This window comes from Ctenocephalides felis, unplaced genomic scaffold (assembly GCF_003426905.1).
Source record: "Ctenocephalides felis isolate EL2017-DRISC unplaced genomic scaffold, ASM342690v1 CF-g0.4_SCAFFOLD_01170, whole genome shotgun sequence".
NCBI lineage: Eukaryota > Metazoa > Arthropoda > Insecta > Siphonaptera > Pulicidae > Ctenocephalides > Ctenocephalides felis.
Genome location: NW_020537324.1, coordinates 3,765,509 through 3,784,471, shown reverse-complemented (window position 1 = coordinate 3,784,471; position 18,963 = coordinate 3,765,509). Strand labels below are relative to the sequence as shown.

The 18,963-nt window shown below is 30.8% G+C and overlaps 1 protein-coding gene across 1 annotated transcript in view; it reads right to left on the bottom strand.

The window, feature by feature from the left end:
* Window positions 1-18,963, bottom strand: part of LOC113366629 — a 68,237-nt gene that overhangs the window by 36,547 nt on the left and 12,727 nt on the right. The gene's annotated exons all lie outside the window — the stretch shown is intronic.

Sequence of the window (18,963 nt, the reverse complement as noted above, 5' to 3'; positions counted from 1 at the left end):
CATAACATCGCTTTGTAACAAACACCGACATATCACAACGGAAACCGTTTTATAAACGATAATATCAAATGCACTTGTATGTAAATAATAAAAATATGAAGATATAATATAATTATCATCGCTTAATAAATAATGTAATCGAACAAGTTTCACGGCTAACAAGGAGAAGCACAGGTTCAGTCGTAGCATAAAAATTGGTGCCCTGTCGTCTTAACTAACTTTGCCGGTATATGTAAAATAGTAGTACTTTCGTCACTAAAGTTATGTTATAAAATTTTTAATACAGTTTTTTCTACGTATAATCTAAGTCCATACTTTTTTTTCTAATGAACAGGGTGCACCTATAATTTCCTCTCGAGCCGCACTTCGTCTTCAAGTGCTCGAAGTTGTTCCATTGTTCCCCGTCATTATTTCGTGAGTTTTGTGTTGTTACAAACCATTATTTATATGTACACTAGTTCATTAAACAATGAGAAACAATATTCTCTTAATGAATAATTAACCTGCGGTCTTCTTCAGTGTTTGTTACGTCTTCTCTCGCCGAACGGGAATAGTTTTGTATTATGAAGGTGAGTAGTGTTCGAGGTTTATTTTGAATTCTTGTGTCGCGGTCGGTTATTGAAGACTTCACCTCGCCCGATGGGAATATTTTGCATTAAGTTGTGCTTTTGTCTGAATGTCACATATAAACTAAGGAATAAGTCTGGAAAATTCATTACCTTCCATATTATATTTATTTACCTTAAGAACTTTTTGAATTCAATTTAAATTTTCTTAAAACCTGAATACTTAAACTTTATTTGTTTTTATGTTTTTTATACAGGTTCAAATGTTAAAAGACTTCGTGTTTTTTTTTGTAAATTTTCATAACAATATATGAATGTTTTGGCCGAGAACGTAACTTCAACAAACTCTGCATACAAACAGTGAGACAAAACAATAATAAAGTGAGCTTTATATTTAACTTACGTGAAACCACAGCGATCTCTACATAAATATAATGTAATATCATTTTCATTATTTTTGAATATTACCTTGTGTCCGTTAAACTCGTTTTCATATTTTCTTGTCTATTATGAATGCGTCAATAAGTCGTGCATTTTGACATATTGAACTAGAATCACTTGCCCCCGTTGCATTTATAATTAATTTCGCAATTGATATATAGAAGTAATGCTTGCGAATATGATAATTACTCGCATGCTTATTTCTAATTAGATGGAAGCACATGATTTATTATTATACGGTTCAAGTACATATAACAACAACCCAGCCCAAGAGCTATCATGTGCACGGAATTTCTCTGAAACAATATCCTTATGACAGGTTTATTTAATGTTAAAGATTCTTAACAAATAAAAGTTTGGCATATAAATTAATTATTTAATCATGGTACTTTTTAATCGTATCTTTTGATCAATGGATATGAGCATTCAAATGTTACCCTTTCAAGTTTTATTCTTTTATATGACAGTTACTTTTGGTGGCCTCCAGCCTATTATAATTGAACATCAGTAGTGCTCATTCTTCTTTTTCTAGTTAGTGCGTTCTTTGGGTACGCTAATGATTCCTTTGTAAAAACTAACGAACACGCACAAGAGCACCATATATGCAAAACAAACTGGCGTATTTTTTTATTTAACCCCGGGTTAGCAAATAATTCTTTGAACACAATTCAGCGAATCGAGAATTATATTCCCATTAGTAGAATGGTTTTGCATTATTTTTTATTAAGAAATGTGTTATTCAACTTTTTTTAAACCATCACTAGTTGCTACCGTCTCATGCTGAAAATTTACTGTATCGTACTTTTTTCTCGGAGTTGCTTTAAATTTCAAACATGTACATTTTGATAGACTTATTCTTTCTGTCGAACACTTGTTTACTACATGAACGTTTTAGGAATATTTAACGATCTATTTAAGGTTTATATCTATTTTTTGTAATCGTCTGAGTTGAATGTTTATAATACTTTGTAGCGTTTCCTTTAAGTCGTTATTGATGCTGTTTAACATAAAATGCAAATGAATAGCAAGAGAAATTGAATTATTTTTATCATAGGTAAAAAATCATAGGTAATATATGTACCATTGGTATCTAATATACTTTTCTTAATTATTGATCAAATAGCATATTTGTAAATGGTTTATTTAAAGAAAAAAGATGTTTTTTAAATTATGTTTAAAATAACTTAATTTAATGTTATGTTATGTTATTTAGGGAAATAGAAAATTTGTTAATAGGATTTATTTATATATCTCTAAGCCCTCAGACTCAAATAGACGATTAAAAACTAAAACAACAATATACTTAATACAAACGTTTATAACAAGGAATTGACTCTTTCGTTAACTTCGACTTCTTACCTATCGCGTACAAATTATTTAAATGCATTCGTCGTTCAGAATAAGTTCGTGAGTCAATTAGTAGTGATAGTCAAAGCTCCAGTATGTTTTTCCGAGAACATCACCTGGCCTGGCCTGGTCTCTATCTCATTGTCAGAATTGGAGGAGTCGTAGGCGCCACTCGTGCGAATGCTCGTCGAGTCCGTTTCGTCGCCTCTGAGCGTCTAGCTCTGATCGGCCGTTGAATGCATAATCGTAGGGACCCCACAAGCGACGAAAGACGTCGCATGCATCGCGCTAAACCACGGATAGGCACAACGCACAACGCGGAATCAGAATGCCCCGATGTCCCGATGATTTATAACGCAATTTCGTTTACAGAATATATTATATCGGAATTGACAATTCGATAGCTCTTCGAATGCGTCGCGAGCCTAAAGTACCTGTTCGAGAATTTCATAACTCGCGGTACAAACTTATTCTACGTACATTGTCGATCGGTTATGCGGTTTTCCCACTTTGTTAGGTACTTGGATATTGTTTATTTAGTACCTCGAATGGACAACGGAATAACGTTTCCTTATTAGATACACTTTGACTCTAGTTGATTTAAGCACTCTTTGACCACGGAAAGTCATAGCTTGAAACATTCATTTAATCCGAATTTGAGGCAAAAATATAAATTTCTAGCATTAATATATTAATTCAGTTTCAAGTTTCAGCAATATTAATAAGCAAAATTTATCAAATTGAAATTTTATACTGTCAGTTTATGTATAGGTATGATAAAAATTAGAAAATAGATTTGTTAAGTTATCTACTGTAATATCGATCATAGAAGGCTCATTATACAAATATGCATGCACCCACATTTTCAAATAGCCTTTATTTAAACGCCTCAATTTAAGTCAATTCACGCTTTGATGTAGATTATTATAAAAAGCTGGCTGGATATCTATCCAATTATTGAGTCGTTTGATTGAATTAATACATAATTGCACCTTAATCTGCAAAACGCGACGTTGTTGGTACGACAGTAATTCGATCAACTATCATTACTTTGCGAGACGTAGTGCTGTCGGCAGTGCTGAATAAATCGCAAGAAATGAACTACCTCGCAATTACATTGCTGATTTTTCAATAGGCCGGCCTAGAGCTCTGATATAGACGTCATAGTATCTTGTACTAATATTAATACTATGTTATTATCAGAATAAAGCTTTGCGTGTACCAACCCATCATTACGAGTTAGAAATTAATAGCTCTATTGATAAAGCATTGTTCATTGTTGTCTGTGATAAATATTTTTATATTCAGAAGTAGGAAATATTAATGTGATTGGTTCAATAACTGTAGTAAGATACACTTGATACACTTTCAAAAGATTTAAATTAAAAATATGAAGGAAAATCAGACAAAAGAAAGATCGTTTTATACATAGACATGTTTCGAGCGTATTGACGATTTTTATCCTTTCTTACTCTTATCATTTATTGATTATTGTCGCGCTGGTTGATCGTAAACATTCTTCTAATTTTATTTCGTACTTTATTTTTTGTGAAAGCCCAGGAAAGCTATACGGAAATGAGCAAATGTAGATGTTCAATAAACGTATGTATATTTGCACTTTGTGAAAGGTGGTCGTACCACCCATGCGATCAAGCAGTGGTTGGCGCGGCGTCTTAATTATAGGCTCAGAACCTGTAAACAGAAATGCTGGCAGTCTCAGGTCTCAATTTATGATTCCATTGTGATGAATCGATGTGGACACTTAGAGATTTATCGACACTGTGCACTGATCAATTACACACTCCCTGTTTTTGCGCGGAGATATGCAAATAAGTTGTTTTCTCGTTTGTTTTTCCAATATGAGCCCAGCCAACCGCCCGTGGCAGACAAAGTGGCTGCACTTCGTGGCATTTTCAATTAATTAGGTCGCCGTTCTGACCCGATCGTACAATTTATCTCCATTCAAAATTAATTTTATTTTCAAATTGCACTTGATATTAATTGAGATGCTCGCTGAAAAATAATTTCGGAATTAATTGTGGCAATTAGCCTTTTCTTCCTCATCCTAATATAAGTTTGCAAAGAGAAATATTTGTATATTGTTTGAGCATCATATATTGTAAAAATTTGAAGGTACAAAGCCTTTTTTATATCCCTGGTATTTATTTAATTGATCAATAAAAATTGGTTGCACCATAGATTCAAAATAACTTATATCTATTGCGTACCAAATCTGTCCTGGAATGTATCGCTGAATATTTATACATTGTTGTTCAACTCAGAGAACTTGCTGGCTTCTAACGCCTTTGCATATATATGGAGGTTTTATAAAAGTACAGTTTATTACAATTCTGACACCTGTCTCTACGTGTTTTCTAATGTAACTCTTAACATGAAACAATAGGAAGTTTATGTTACGAAATTTCACGCAAACATTGGACATGAACGCACATAAAAGATATTATGAACAAAATGCAGTTTGCTACTTATGAGGGTTTGTAGAGGTAATTTGAATTTTATTTTATTTTGAAAATAATACGACATGATACTAACTGTTGTCAAATTTAGGATACCATTATCATAAAATTGAAATTGTGTTCTAGTTAAACAATTATTTAAATTGCCTTACCTTCTATTGTTTTGTTGTTAGTTCTGTTGAACGTTTCATAATCTATAATTTCATATACAGTAATAATGAGAAAATGCTCTTATGCATTAAATGAGATTATGTATTGATGAACCGTTGTTTTGCATATCGGTTCACAAATCGGCACTTATCGATCGTTCATTGTTCAGAAAGTAAGTCACGAGCTTCTCACCAAAATTTTTATTCCGTCGAATACGATAATAAAGCAACAGCGTGTTCGTGGATTCCTCATTTTAAAAAACTTTTCGGCATATGATATAATCCGCAAACAAGTTTTCTATAAAAAATATTGTTAGAAATATATGCTTCCTGATTTATTCGAAAAGAATATCTTCCTAGTGTCGGTGTGTGTGGCCCGTTTCCTCTGCAGTTCGCCGGATCGGCTTCGGCAAAAGAGTTGAATAAGAGGTTTGAGCTCACGAGATAATGTATGAGTTTCATTTTGAACCAGTTTTGTCGAGTAGACTCCGAGGCGACTCAGGATGCGCAGTGATTTACTTATCCGAGAAAACCCCTTGAAGGGTTGGATCATATTAAACTTATTCATAACTGAATAATAATTTTTATTTTTTATAAATATCATCTATTTGTTTATTACTTTTATATATACGAACAATTTATTTATTTTGCATAGGAAAAGTATAGAAGTATTATCATTATGAATGAACATAATATTATCACTTGTCCAGTTGAGTATAAGAGCAGTTTACATAAATTCGTGTTGCGGCAGAACTAATTTGCATCCGCATTGCGTATAATGAGCATCCACGTTATCGGAAAATATTTTTATAGAGTCCGACCATACAGGTTTTTCGTTTCCGCCTACAGGAGTTTCCGCCTACAGGACTAACCCTGACATTGTTCGCCCTATTTAGGATACCATTATCATAAAATTGAAATTGTGTTCTAGTTAACCATTATTTTAAATTGCCTTACCTTCTATTGTTTGTTGTTAGTTCTGTTGAACGTTCATAATCTATAAATTCATATACAGTAATAATGAGAAAATGCTCTTATGCATTATAATGAGATTATGTATTGATGAACCGTTGTTTTGGCATATCGGTTCACAAATCGGACTTATCGATCGTTCATTGTTCAGAAAGTAAGTCACGAGACTTCTCACCAAAATTTTTATTCCGTCGAATACGATAATAAAGCAACAGCGTGTTCGTGGATTCCTCATTTTAAAAAACTTTTCGGCATATGATATAATCCGCAAACAAGTTTTCTATAAAAAAATTTGTTAGAAATATATGCTTCCTGATTATTCGAAAAGAATATCTTCCTAGTGTCGGTGTGGTGTGGCCCGTTTCCTCTGCAGTCGCCGGATCGGCTTCGGCAAAGAGTTGAATAAGAGGTTTGAGCTCACGAGATAATGTATGAGTTTCATTTTGAACCAGTTTTGTCGAGTAGACTCCGAGGCGACTCAGGATGCGCAGTGATTTACTTATCCGAGAAAACCCCTTGAAGGGTGACATTATAATTCATCACAATGATTTATAGAAAACTGTTGTATTTTTTCTGATTGTCATAAATAAATAAATAAAAAATAAATATTTCAACTAAATTTTATCATTTTATAAAATAACGCAATTAATACCTGAATTCTATAAAATATAGAGTATCGAACCCACTCTTCAAACAATATTATTTACGGATATGTTTTTCGACTTATCAATGTAGAAATACTATATTATCTTTTTTCAGTAATTTATTATTGGGAATTTGGCATTTAGTACAAATAAAGTGCCCAAACTTGGATATTGCTGAAAACTTGGATTTTATGAAATACAAATACTTTTTATATTATTGAGAAATTATGGCTGTTCAATGCTACTCAAAGCTCATACATTTACTAGATACCCATTGTAAAAGTTCATCGATATTCAAACTATGACATGAAATGGTCTGGAAAGTCGTGGACAAATTGCATCGTTTTGTTACTTGCATTCATGCACCAGATGACGTAAGATTATGATCGAATGCCATCGTGATATATAAATCATGTCTGATTACCATACCGAACAAAATTCAACATTCGGTAAAAGGTAAAGCAAAAAACTTAAATTGAATTTATATGGTAGTTAAGCGAGAAATTATTATGCATGCAAAACGCGTATGTTTAATATTCGCATTTTTTAAATTAATATCTACTATCGGATATTAATTACTCCATGCGCTGGAGGTATTTTTCATAAGTGTTAATTATTTAAACTGATCAAAGTAATATTTAACTTAGTCGTATGGTAATTATTTTGAATGAACAACGTAATAAATATGCAACAATATAATTCGTGACATATATTGATTTGCGATAAATTTTATGAGCCAAATACTACTATATACTTACTACTATAACGGTGATGATTTATAAAAATTACTACGAGAATGATATTTATTGCATTTCTCAATAATTATAAAAAATATATATTTGTATAATTCTATAAAACGTGCAACTTCCGACAAAAAGTATAGTCCGACAAATTACTTGTGCATTGCCATGTTTTCTTGCGAAATTTCCTTCTTTTCGGCGTGAGACTTGTGTCAGTTATGAATGGGTCATTTTAATATTCAGTCGTATTCATAAATTAATACATCATACGAAGTGCGAACAACCAAACATCTGTTTAATTCATAAATTTTGTGACAAGCACATCAAGACCCACGCATGAGAAGAAAATATGTTGTGACATAAATGATGTTAATTAATTATCGGAAGTTTATTACAAATGAAAAAAATCAGCGAAATAAATACCATGTATAAAGGATAATAATAAATATGAATTGCTATAGAGTATAAATCCAAATTAATAAAATTAGCAATATAAGTAGGTTTATTTATGAATGAAAGTATGTTTTGAAAGTGTCATCAAATTTCGTTAAATTATTCAAACATATATGAATACAATTATTTGTTTGCTCTAACATTTCAGTGTCGGAATGTAATTAAAATTTATTTAGAGTTCTGTTTTATCCTTGATACAACAAAATAGTTATTATCCTATTACAATGGTTGTTGTGGCAAAATCGACTACTGGTCGATGTGCTCTCATAGTCGTCTCGAAGTCTTGACAAAAGAAGCTCAGTAGTAAATTTGTATGGGCTCCAAGTATGTTTATGTTTATTAAAAGTAGTAGCACCATTGTGTTCTAGTCCCGTTCACAAAGGACCATGCCGTCGTCTTATTATTTATGAGAAAAGAAGCAGTAGAATATTGACGCCAAGGCACCTCGGTCTTTTGTCGAAAGATAGATGAATGCCTAACAGTAGTGCACGCGAGAACGATCGTCGATCGTCTCCGATGGGTATGACAACGGCGCGAGCTTAATACGAATCGTATTGAGAGCTTTCGAATAATGCGCGCGTGCTTGCGGTTCTTCTATACGCAAATGGGCGCAGTATTAAACAGTTATCATTCATTGTTGTAAAATTCGTAATAGGTTCAGCATAAAAGTCTGCGCGATCGTAATTTCAGACATAAACTCAAACTATAGACTCTGCTTCAAATTAAATCGAGGCAGATCACCTACGCACCCTGGTATGTAATGAAACTATTCATGATGACCTCAATATTCCTTTCAATGCAATTAGCAATTAGCAATTAGCAGCGAAAGTCTTAATCACCATTCCAAACTAGAAATTCACCCTAATTATCGATTTGTTTTTTAATTCTAAACCTGAATACCCTCTTAATATGTTGATAATCCACTATTTTATTTCACTATTTTGTTTTGAGAATTGTGTAGGGTGTTAATTTTGCTTAGAATTTGCTCTCATCGATTTCTTATAAATTTCTTTATGCTATACGATTTCTAAATATATCATTTTAAAAAGTTGTTTATATTTATAACGAATTGCTAACACTACAATTTCTCAAGACCTGTAAAAGCTTTTAGTGTCGTATTCTTCGCAACATTTTCCTTGTATCCAAAAATAACAAACGGCACGAATATTCCTTTTCCGCCGCGCCCACTCTTTTCCTCTTATCAAAGATTCTGATGGGAAGTAAATAATCAAAATATAAAAACCCATTTTGAAAGTGAATGGGTCGCTATTGTGTGATTGATGGCATTGACTCGTTAGAATAATATTTATCCGTTTATGATCTATAGTGAGCCTCCATCGAGGGAGATGAAAAAAGTTCAATTTACTTGTCATGTTTGCGTTTATTTATTGCTGATATGGGTATGCAAAACAATATAGAAAAAAAATTATCTATGTTTGCTTTCATTAACGTTGATACATTGCCTTTAAGTTATGATTATAATGCGAATTGCATACTGCATTATGTATGTAAAGATTGTAATGTGAACATTTATTATTAAATAAATTATGTCACTGTTGATTGAAGGTCTGATTATCCTTACGCATAATTGATAGAAGCACTTTTGTCAGTAATTTATTTATGTGGGTCGAGTGAATATTTTACTAAGATATTTAATACTAGTAATAATTCTTCTTAATTACTTGTGTCTACTGATTGATTATAAAGTAGAACGAATCATCGATTTGCTGTTAGGTGCAGAATTAAGAGATATATTATTTTGAATTATTTTTTACACTTGATGATTTAAGAGCAACTCAAGAATTTTTCCTGCTAGCCTTTTTTGTTAAATATATAATTAATTCCTTTTGCTCGACTAAGAAATTTCATTGCAATCATAAAACTAAACAATAATATCTACAATAAATCAATTTAACTGGCATTCGCATAATTGCCTGATAATAAAACATTTTCCTGTCTCGGATTATATTGCTGGCAGTGTTGCACATATTTAAAGAGTTTAATAAAATTCAAAATTAGTTTATCACAATGTATCTTGCTGCAAAATATCATTTCAAAAACGTAGATTCTGTGATATATTACCACTCCGGTAATGTAAATGCAAAGGTAATGTCAATGGGAAAAGTCAAATGTCAAATGAAAAATTACAACCATTTACTAATATAGTTCACTAATAACCTTTCGAGATTTAATCAATAAAATAAAATTCCATTTATTACAAATTGCATACATATTATTTTACTGATTGACTATATTATTTATCTGTAAATATAGGACGGCATAATTGATTTAATTTATAATAATCAATTTGTATTCATATTTAGATTACAAGAATTGTAGTATATACTGATATGCAGAATTACTGCAAATGGTCATAAAGTTACAACATTCTTTATTAAATTAATGAAAGTGCATACATCACTCATGTTTATATAAATTTTAAATTCAACTCCTGCAATAAATCATTCTTGTAGCATTTATATTTCTGTAACATGATATGTATCACTCCTGGCGCAAAAAATAAGATATTATCTGCTACTTTTGGATATCTATATTAAGCATTCAACAATCTTCAGAAATACTTTTTGATTGCATAAAAATGTGTGTCGAGTCTAGATTTGTATAAATAAATTAGAATCAAAATAGTGTTTCTGTTAGTTGCTATTTCAATTCAGACCAGTTTATTACTGAACGCGCCCAACATTGTCAATTTAGTTTGAAATTTCATGTATGTATAATGAGTTGACTGTCTGACATAAAAAGTTTATTAGATAATAGATAGAGTATATATTTCTATATTATATTTTTGTTAGAAAATAATTTCTACTTCGCTGTCTTATATTTCCAGTCGATTGTTCCAACGAGCCTTGAACTGCTACCGTGTTTACAAAAAGATTCTCCAAGTATCGTCGGTAAAAACTCGTTCATTGTTTTCATACCTTCTTTGTTTCTTTACAATTTTACATCTTGTTTGAATTGAACAGCACTTTGCTTATTGGCTCCAACTAATTGTAAAATCAAACTAAAATTGTAAATTCAAACTAATTTCATGGCTTGTTTGTAACAATTTGTTAGCGAAATACTCACACCTTTGTAATAGACTTCTGTATTTTATATTATTTACTGTTGATGTAATTTCATAAATATCTCCATCTTAAGAATTCATTTATCTATTTCCGCACAAAAATTAGAAGTAACGATTAGTAAATCATTGATCAATTTCTGCTTTATATTATCTGAAACAAAATGTTTCGTTTTAAAGAAACGTGACCTTATTCAGTTGTGCAAGAACCAAGAACGACCAACCGATCTAAAGAAGAGGCACGAATGAATTTCGGCCTAGTCTTTCTTACAATATTCAAAATAGGTTTTTGTTCCTCTGTCTCGCGTTATAATCGATCATTGAAACTATTCAATATGAAATAGAAACTATTGGCTGTCGAAATACCGTTTGCTTGTGTTGTGTCTTTATTAGAAAGCCCTTGAGACTATTGCATATGAGTCTGGAATCGATATTATGGACAAGTCGTAAAAGCTGGATTATAACTGGACGAAATGGTAATAAAAATACATTGGTACATATGTTTTTATGTAGAGATCCATCCAATTATCAAAAAGAAAAACCTAGTTATTTTAAAAAGTTTTCTATATTCATTTTTCCTTTTTTGGATTTTATATTACCTATTATGTTAGGCGATTGTTTTGTAAAGTCTTTTTAATTATACATTCATAACTTATTTTTGCATAAAACACCATAATTTTTTCTAGATAATTTATATATTCATTATATTTGTGTGCAATTTTTTATCCATTCATGAAGAGTTCATTTGGAACTCGAAACGTATGGAAGATTTATTACGTGTTTTTACTTAATTTAGTTTTTTTAATAATTGGACGATTTCTTGTATGAAAAACATTTTTTTACAACAGAACATTTTTTAATATTATATTTTCAATTATCTAAATATCATTTATAATATATGATAATATTTTTTGGTTAATTTTACATGATGATGACAAATCACTGCCTGAAAACATCTCTACCATATAACTTTAGGTAGTAAAAACTAGAGTGCAGTATGATCTTACTGTATGACTCATTTCAAGCTAGTGCAACTCTTACATCACAATTGATTTATTCTCGGTTCTAAATTTGCATTTTAACCAACGATTAAATGTTATAATGCCAAGAATTTCGTATTTGATTTGCATTGAAATAGGAATCGTAAGTAAATTACATAACCCACATATCCATATCTGCCATTTAAGCACCATATAACATCTCTCCACATTTGGAATATCTTCAGTACATTCAGTATATTTGCCAACAATGGGGAAACGGTAGATAATAATAAGTTTTCCGTGTCCGATTATTAAATGAGTCGGCTGGCCGTAGGTATGAATATCAAATACCTTCCTGGTTAATACAGCGATTATTTGGTCCGAAAGCTTTTAAGAAAATTTCACTTTGCACAATGCCCCTACACTGTGTACTTATGAGTCGTTCCGATAACTGTCTTGTAACGAGCGGTTTGTAATTTCGTGAAGGCGACAAAAATCGACTCCTGCCTTTTTCTGTAATGAACGTATAAACGAACGTAAATATTTGTGAAAGTATTTAAACAACCACTCACTTGCGATAAAACATTTGACGGCTTTTGAACTTGTCATGGTAGTAACTGAATCTCTTACATTCAAATTTTATATTAATAAATATTATATAAATGTGCAAATGTAAGTACATTGATTATGTGCAACCAAAAAGTGTGACAAAAGGCTTAAATTATTTATTTATCCATAAACAACAATAAAAATAAATATTATCCTATAAGCTGTTGCTATTAAATATTACACGCACATGTAAAAAATTTGATGGAAATTGTATATTTAAAAGTAATTGCACCATTGAGATGATTGATTTACTTGCTTTACTAACCAAGTTTAAGTAATTCGGCTAATTTTTCTTGAATCTTTTTCTGAATTATTTTTTACCACTTATGAATTAATAAACAAATTTTTGATAGTACATTTGGTACCTTGCAATGTTATATCAAAAAGCTACTAACATCTCTCAATTACAGAAACCGCGAGGTGAAAAGGCCAATTATTACATCACACGGTTTTATAAAGATTGCCTATAATTTTAATCAAATGCTCCATTGTTGAAATCAAGATTAATGATCGCAACAAAGTTTCAAGGTAGCAAGGTTACCAGTTGCATATCTTCGAACAGAATAATCAGAATAATTATTAAACAAATAACATGCAACATAGCCACTTTGTTCTGAATCCGAAGGCTTTGCCTGCTGAATAATATATAACATCGTTAATTCGTTTTGAATCGGAAGGTTCTTTTCACAATGAAACCTGCCTAGGCAAAATAATCAAAATAATTATCAAGCAAATAACTTATAACATCGGCAATTTGTTTTAAACCGAAGGCTTCTTTACGACAAAACCTGCCTAAGACAGAGTTTGATGTCCTACACGGCGGTGCGGTATCATATGCGGTCTAGACCTGTTTACTATAATTCAAAGTTAATAGCTTTTTTGTCATCGTAAAAAGAATATGCTCAATATTTATAGTAAAAGGTACTAAAAATAGCATGTGCGAATTATATTAGCTAGACAGCTATAATGAACTCTTTGAAGTAACCACTTATAAAATACATAAATAACGCTGCAAGAATAATAATTTATTTCAGTTTCATATGTGAGCAACAAAGTTTAATAATTAAAATATATCAAATAGAGATAGAGATAGGCGATCCGCTGTTCAATAAAATTCCTCAAAATGTTTTACCTTTTTTAAATAGTAAATAAGTGTAAGTATAATAATTTTGTTTCTTGAATCCGTACCGTTAGCAAACAAATAAAGTATATTGACCGTCAATCGCAAACCGTTTATTTTCTAGATAAGAGCAATGATGCGTTCATAATTACATCGACAAACTTTGCCTTAACTTATTTTAATACCATCTCTTTCTCAGTCTGAATGATAATTGAAATGAGTTGTTCGTTTTTTAGTTTCAGTACAAACGCCAGTGTCCTAATTACCATGTTTTGCTAGACACGTACATATGTTACACATTTTCTGCTCGCTACTTCATTAATTAAATATTTACTCATAATAATAATAATATGATTTAGATTACTAATGATAAACTACGACATTTCTTTGAAAATACATTTAGTTAGAATATCAACTAAACACAGAAGGTATAATAAGTAGTTTGTTAAAATTATCAGTTTATAGAGTTTCCAAAAATTAAAACATACATATACAAATATATAATTATAAAAATCATAATAATAACAAATTTTGTTTTGTTCATTTCTAAAAGGTCTTTTCAATTTAATTTTGAATTTAGATGAATCTGCGATTGGTTATATTTCATTCGTAAGCTTCTGTATTACCTTGTTTTAGACATACTAATTCGAGATTATAAAATAAATTCATTATATTTTAAATATATAAATTTCCTTAAGACATCTCCTGCTTTTCTTTACCTTTTAGATAAGACAGATATGACGGTCCCCTTATCAAAAAGTAAAGTTTCAGAATATTTAATTATATACTGTACAAGCTTCTCCTGTCTCACATAATTCATAAGGAAGGAAGATATTATCTTAAAAGTTTTCATATTTAATCCGGTCAAATATTGTATTCAAAATTAAAATCACATACAACATACAACACATTTACTCGATAAATAATTCAACTCTATAAAAACTTGTAATGGAATTACTTGGTTAAATTGGGAATGAAATTGTTTCAAATTTATATAGATATAGATTTGCTCTAAATGAGCATTTAGGCTTGAGCACATATATTTCGAGTATGATGCTGTATAAAACTGATATTAAAGTTTTAATACCTGCTAAAATTTAAGAACGAAATTTTTATAGAATTTTTACTCTAGCAGAAAAGTAATTCTGGAATGACTACAAATAGCAAAATATCACATCAAATGCATTTTAGGAAATATTATACCGTTACCCATTCAAAACTAGTTTTATAAAACTCATTAAATATCTATAATTATATACTTGGTTGATTTGATATTTTGACTAGAAAATAAATTGCGTCTGCACCCATATCAAATTTAAATACCCCATCCGAATGATTTAACATGAATAAGAAAAGAATTCTAGTTGAAAAAAATAAAAAGACACGAATGGTTGAAGATGCACATAGTTTGGTGTACAAATTAATCTGTTTAAAATACTTCAGGATCATAAGAAAGTAAATATTTCTATATATAGAAAGGAAAGAAAAGGAGTATTCAAACCATTAACTTTTTTTCGCAAATTGAATCTAACATTGTTCATTTATTTGTTGTTTATTATTGCTCATGACTTGATTCTGATTAATAGATAAATACATGAGTAAATAAATAAAGACATTTTATTTTCATTTAATGAGGTTAGAGCATTATTGGTGTGAGAGTTATTTATCCCAGATACTATTTTGCATGAGTTTGAGCCGCCGGACCACTCAATTCCGACCACATACCGGAAAAGGCATATGGAAGAGCAAATTAATAAATTAGTCTGTAACTAATTACACACACAGGACGTAATAACAATTACGCATTCAATTAACAAAACCATTCAGTGGCCGACTAGAACAAACACTCACGCGATATGCCGAGACCGAGTCTTCGAAGGCGAAGAAATGAAAAATATTTACATCTGCTATCGCAATCAAAGATGAGCGTTTATTATTCAAGTTATTACTTATTAGATACACCTGTGCGAGATAAGTTCACGCTTTCATGATCAACATTACCTGAAGCTGTCACACGCAGCTTTGAAATTCAATTGTATTTAAGTATTCATTATGGGTGGTCCATTGTGTTAAATTTCAATCAACGTTGGTGAATGGGCTGCAGAGGTATTTTGTCATAGTTCTCGTTTGTGGGCTTGCGAGCTTTATACAAAACCAATTGAATACTCTATAAAATAAATTAAATATGTATCAAGTGCTTTATCGACTACATGTTTGCATAATACTGACGCAAGGTCGATAGGTATGAGATATTTAGGAAATTCTTCTTTTTTCAAATTTAGGTGTTCTATAAGATGTTGTGAATAATGTTGAATTCTGGGAGAACTAAAAGGCTATTTTAGTTTTATTTATTAAGTAACGTGGAATTGAATCCGGAACTAACTCTGAACTCCCCAGGAAATTCTTGTGCATGGAAAGTGTTTCCAACTTGGTGCTTTTAACTTTTCCTTCCCACCGCGTCTCAACAAGTTGTTTTTACCCTGAATCATATTTTTTATCTTTATTTTCAAGTGAAATTAGATACCACCTCTGTATAATACCATGTTGTTTATTATATTCTTTATATAACGCGAAAGTTTGCGTTCGATAGAAAATAAGTGAATTGTCAAGCTTGAAATTATTACTTTCCTGAAGCAAAACACAGGTTATCATATAGATTTATGTCTAAATTTTGTTCAAACACAGGTTCTTGCTTAAAAATGCCGACTGGTATCATAGACATCAATAACTTTTGTCGCTGATGAAGATTTCACAATCGTTACTTTTCGAATGAGTTATATTCACATATGTATAAATTTGTTAGTGACCTTGTCGCGTAGCGCGAATGTTTTATTAAAATCGTTTTTCGAATCTAAAGAAGTTATTTATCGTGTTAACCTCTGTGAACTCGCCGTATAAAATTTGTGTTGGAAATGAACGGTACGAATAATGAAAATGCACGCCGATGCCGATGCCGATGCGTTGTTAAATTAAATGCACACGAATGGACATGGCACGCGGCTCGGGCTAAATTGAAAGTGGGAAAGATATTTATTATTGATTTTTTTTCAGCAGATATATGAATCATTTTATTCAATTTTTTATTTAAAATGATACTTTAAACTGTCATTAACCCTATATGATCATACTTAGAGAAATATGGGGCTGTGCCAGCGAATCATGGATATCATCCAGAGACAACATAAGCAAAGTTCTAAGTATGTTCCGTAACAGCATAACTCACTATTCAAGAAGAAATTTGCTCAAAAATCTCGTCAGTCCAACAGAGAATAAAATATTTGTTTAAGAATTTATTTTCTACCTGAATTTAAAGAAAATTCAAAAATTTTCAAAAATATTTTAAAAATATTACGATTTTTTGGTACTAAAAATAGAGCTGATGTTTGGTAAGAAGGGGGGAGGGGTAATTTTAAATATCACCAAGTATCACAAAGGAGTAAAGAGAGTCCAAAAATCCTTAAAAAGTGATCACGTGATTAATGAACATCCCCTAGGATGTAACTATTTTGTTGGAGAATTCGTGACGAAAATGATACAGCCTCGGCCTTGCAACCACAAGGTTTCAGGATCAAATTATCCCTCTCATACAACGTGATAACAAACAGCAGTGATATTCATTTTCCCTTAGAAACATAATTCTAAATATATATCTAAATAAAAATAGTCCTTTCGGACATTGCTGCAAAATTAAATAAAGTCAAAGATACTATTTAAGTGTTGATAACAAATCATTTATTTTAATATATTTTCCATAAGAAAACCCAAAATCTGTTTATATTCCTACGATCTTTTAATCACGTAATTCGAACTAATAAAAACCCGATTCCGACAGAGTTCATCGGGTTAATGGACACGTTCCGGTCGTTAAACGTAATACCTAATCAAGACTCAAAGATATCTTACGAAATTATAAAAAATAGATTTATCAAAAGCAAAAATTCTATTTTTAACATGATGAAAAGCCTAGTGGCCTAGTTAACTAAATACAACATACCTATTAATGTCACAAACCGTCATAAAATTGAATGCTTTGGAAGTTTAAATTCAAGCAATAAAGAGTTATTTTATTTGCAAGGACATGGGTTATGATAGTAAAATTTATTTGAAACTGTAATAAAATTTATTAATATAGCTACAATGTATGAAGTGGAAAAATGTGCATCCAGACCATAATTTTATTGAGCTTAAGTAATTTTCTGGGTTAAAGTTTCTCAAAGGTTTATGATATGTCGTTTAATCCATTATCTTAAATAACTGCAAACATTATTTTATTATTCTGCCTCTCAATCACATCGTAAATCTTTAAATCGTCGACTTTTATATAGACCTGGTCGATAAAATTGATAAATCAATATATAAATCTTCGTAATAATCTCGAAAGTTGTCAAATGAATTAATTTTATCAATGTTTATCGAAGTGAAAATTGTTTCAAATCACATTCATCTATCAGTTACATTTAATTACTGCAATTACTTTAGTAGCCTTTAATTATAATCGTACGGTAAATAGTCGAGTTAGTAGAATAAAACTTAGAGCAAGAAGTCATTAATTCTGGTTGTGGATAAATTCTTCCGTAAACAATACGATTTAAAAGTATCACATTTGGAATTTCATTTGTTGATTAAGATATTTCATTTATTTAACACGTTACATTTATCTCTTGTCCGAAATTATTATGTATGCTGTAGGATCTTGAGATTTAGGAAATTATAACAGTTTATTCAATTTTATATGAATATGTCAATAATGCTTTCAATTTTAATTATACATTGTTACATGAATTTAAAAGTGTGGCCCAATATTTCTAACTCCAATAACTCTAATAAATCTAAGATGCAAAGTTTCATTAAATGGTCATAAAGTTTTTTTTACCAATTAATTACGAAGAAACTGCGCGGGCTATCTGTACCAAAAGCTAATCACCATTCCCAACCAGGTTTTAAGAAAAAGCAATCTCTCCTTCGGGAAGTAAAATGTATGATTTATCAAAAATTCAAGCCAACGCGCATATTTGAGTATCATTTTACTGCTTCTTCAATGGCAGCAGACAGATGTCATAAAATTATCTAGTAAAATTATTTTTAATCGCCAACAATGATGAATTAACCTTGTTATCATTATATTGCACTCCCGTGATCAAATAGAACTATATACAGAGCCAGCATATTAAGAAGATGAATTGAAGACATCATAAGGAGTAGACACGTTCTCGAATTGTTAGAAGGCACTCATTAGCACCATTGGGATTATTATGCCATTAATATAATAAGGAGTGCGACTTGAATATGCCATAAAGTTAAATAGCGCATATCATATAATAATTATTGCTCATCTTACATCCCACTGAGTTGTTTAATGATTCGTAACGATCATATCTTATTG